Source organism: Semicossyphus pulcher, unplaced genomic scaffold (assembly GCF_022749685.1).
Source record: "Semicossyphus pulcher isolate SPU_LCO1_2020_fin unplaced genomic scaffold, fSemPul1.0.p SCAF_22, whole genome shotgun sequence".
Taxonomy (NCBI): domain Eukaryota; kingdom Metazoa; phylum Chordata; class Actinopteri; order Labriformes; family Labridae; genus Semicossyphus; species Semicossyphus pulcher.
The window spans coordinates 9,736,299-9,740,382 of NW_027211696.1; positions in this window are offsets into that span (position 1 = coordinate 9,736,299).

The following is a 4,084-nucleotide window of genomic DNA, read 5'->3' on the forward strand; positions in this document are numbered from 1 at the left end:
TGAGAGCCACTCTTAAAAAAAAAAAAAAGGAACAGCACACGTGCCAAGCCAAAGCTCCGCGAGCCACATGATCTCGCGAGTTGATAGAAGACCACAAATAGCATGTAGCAAGAGGACACCTTTACCACGTCAGAAGAGGACATTTTTGTAACATGTAAGAAACAACAGAAGAAATATAAAATTATGGAAATGATCCTGTCTGATTTAAATATATTTAACTGTTAAATAAAATCAATCTCTGCAATGATATAGTATAATACAATACAATTAATAGGCCTACATATATAATTATATATCAAACAATTAATTCATACAACAATGCCAAAGCCCGAGGTGATACATTAAAAGGCTATAATGCATTACAATCGCAACAAAACAACAAAAATCAGTGTAATTGTTGTTGTTTTTTCCAACCAATTAATAATATTGTAAAAAAAAAAAAAATGCTTGTCAGAGTTTTCTAGAACATCTGTAATAGATTTAAATGTTTCATTTTGTTTGTCTTAGTGTCCAAAACCCAGGGCTATTAAATTTGCAATGTTTAAAAAACAAATAAAAGCAGCAAATTATCACATAATAGAAGTTGAAGAACTGTATAATGTTAGACAGGACAAACTAACACATCAGCTGAATTAGTGACAACTAAGGGCACATAGACTTAGGTCCCAAACAGTAACTTTGTATATGTGAATAAGGTTTATTCTGATTCTGATATAATAAGGGCTTCACTATATTTTTCTAAACTTTCCATGCATTAAAATATTAAATTTTCTTCCCCTTATCTGGGGGCCGTGGCGCAGTGGCATGTAAATATAGTTGCTGAAATACTTTTAATGCATAAAAGAAAATAAATGTCAACATCTGCAAACTTGTAATTACACACCAACTTTTTTAAAAGGATGTGATACATATACTGACCCCAGCATTAAAATCTGCATTCCTGTAAGGAGGTTGTATACAGACCAGCTAGCCTTGCTCTTGTAGTCTACGGCAGAGAGGGTGCCATGTGGACTGAACTGTTCCACCTTGTTTATGATGTCATAATGTGTTCTGGTCATGATTAAGTCTTCAGACTTATTTATTTCAGAATTGACTGATGGTCCACACAATCTATGCTATTTATAGTCCTTCAATTGCAATCTGTCTTGCCAGAATAAAAAAAAATCCCTTCTGACACAACAAAATGAACACTGAGGAATATTGGTCTTCCTCTTTTTGCTGCACATGTGGAAACATCTATTGTTGCACATCTGGAAAATGCCAGCAGCCAGACAGAAGAAAGTCAAATTGCTGCAAATTTTATGCAAAACAGTTCCTGCTCCATAAATTGTATCCAAACCTCAATGAGCAAAAAGTCGAACTGCATGGACCTATAATGGATGTGTGGTCCTATAGCAGAGTTACAAACAGTTTCCAGTCATTTTAGGGTTTGTTTTCTTGATGTTTGATGAATATTTTATGATGTCAAGCAGGCCTAATTCCTTGTAATATTAAAGGCAAAAATCTTTGGGATCTCAGCATAAAATGAAGTGAACCAGCCTGAAAATTAAAAATAAATTTGATAACATATGTGCTGCTTCTTAACTCATAAATATCTGTTCCCCTCTTTGGTTACCTAAATGCAACATGCAGCTGCTACAAAAGGGATGATTGACCTCGAATTTGAGACTCACAGATTGGGGTGCTGCGCCTTACACACATCCGTGCAGATATCAATTTCCCTTCCGCGTCCGCCCCCGGGCATGTTCGCACCTCCAAAAAAGAAGCAGCGAAATTAAATGTAAGCTGAAGGCTGTTCCCAGAACACCACCTTTAAAATGAAGACCTCCAATTTAGCATGACTGAAGTATGATCCTGACATATTGCTACCATGTGGCTGCAATGTATTCAAGGTGGCTGCATGGGAAGTGATTTTAGAGCTCTAGTATCAAAGGGTAAGTCAGGTGGTCATCATAGAAAGCCAGACGACGCATTCAAGAGCACAGACGTGTAGATAGTTATTATGAATTCATCACACATCTGGTCAAACAGCAAAGGAAGTTAGAGCAGGTGTGGGTCTGTGGCGTCCTGCCAATCAAGCAGTGCCAATAGAGTTAGACCAAGTGTGTGTGTGCGTGTGGAGCTGAGGTTACCATAGCCGGCTGATCAAGTGTCACACACAAACACAGCTTCCTCCCTGTTATTGTTTTGCAGATAATGGACTCCTGTTCCCAGGGTTCACTGTCGCAAAAGGCCGAGAAATCATCAATGTGCGCTGAGTAATTGACCCATTTTTCCTTTTATTACAACAAAGTGACAGTGTGAAGTTTTGTGGTCAGGTAAGTGGAATACATGCAGATTATTTGGGAAAAAAGGAACACCAATATTGACACACTTATGTATTTTTCACTAGCGAGCTTTTACCTCCTCCTTTCTCCTCCTCAATCTCCAAAGAAAGAAGCGGCCATTTGAAACTGTAATTGCTTTATAATTGCGACGGTTCTGCTAAATTTCTAAAGGCACGACACAAGAAACGTATAATGTTTCATCCAGAGACCTCTGAGGTTTCCACGCACAGCTTTCATGCAGGAACACATTGTTCATGCAGAGGGAATAAAAAAGGTCTTAGACATTAGTACGTCAAATTTAAACTATGCTGTTTATCAGTTTTGGTTAGATTTTTTTGTTTCACTTCTTTATTTCCTGATTTATTTCTGAATTCATGCGTGAGTCTCACAATATTAGCATATTTTATGATTCACTCTGGACTGACAATGGACATTAAGTAAATTAAATGATGCAGCAAATACAGAAATATCTTTTGCCCCACACATTTTTCTACCCTGTAAAAACCTTTTGATTCTATTACCAACATCTTTAGTGCTAACAGTTGAGTCTGACATATGGCTACTTTATGCTAGTAGCGTCTAACATAGCGTTGAGCTGCTAGCCTAGATTGTCTTTGTTTGTATATTTGTTTTTAAATATGTGGTCACAACTTTTTGAATGGCTCAGGAATAAAGAAATGACTTCTTCACCCACATCTTGAGAGCTAACAGTTCAGTCAAGATTCGGTTGTGTTATGCTAGTAGCGGCTAACATAGCGCCGAGCTGCTAGCCTCACGCAGAGATCAGCGGAGGGCTACAGAGGTCTGAAAACTCCACTCCTCTCAAACTTAATTTTCAAACTAAGTTTAGCTCCAATTGCCAATGACTCAAGTGACATCACCTGAAGCAATATATTGGGCATCCTGCAGCTCCCACTGAACCCACAAATGGCTTTTTACAACTTATTTAAACAACAGAATAACTCCTTAAGAATTGTAACAGACTTTGATGTGTAATTGGATGAGTTCGCACTTAAGCACCTGTAAATCTGTGCTAAATAAAGTAAATAAATAAAGTTATTAAGTTAACGCTAAACTTAAGCAGTACAGTAAATGGATGAACTGATGGATGTGCAAAGTTATTACAAGGATTGACACTTTCTTGCTCAGTTTTACCTTCCTTCTCTCTGTCACAAACACACAAATTGAGCTTGTAACAAGCTTTTTTTTTTCTCTTACCGTGTAAAATTTTCCGCACTATTTTCCAATATTTTGTTGTCCCTGCAGATAAATTATGTTTTGTTAAGTTAGTTTATTTCTTTTTAAAACATGTAGTCAGTTTGAGTTGCTGGAATAAAATAAATATATATATCTACCTAAAACATAAATAAAGTGTACAGTTAAAGGCGAATTACTGTATAAGAGATCTATCACGAGTGTTAAAAAATCCAGACTGATATAATAAATATAATAAGTGAGAGAAAAAAAAAAGTGCGTGCAGGGAAAAAATAAAATAAGAGAAGAAGAGGTGTCATGTGGGGTGACAGAGTAACATAAAGGACAAACAAACAAACAAAAATCTCAGACAGGTAACATCCTGTCTCAAAGGAGAAGATTGACAGATGAAAAGGATAAACAGACCAGCTTTGTGCAATAATGTGAGACACACACTTTTACCTCCTTGTTTTTACCTCTCCTCCATTTTACTTTTACCTCCCCCTCCTCCTCCACAAGCCACTTTGCTTTGATTCAGCTCTGTATCTGTATTTTAAATGACT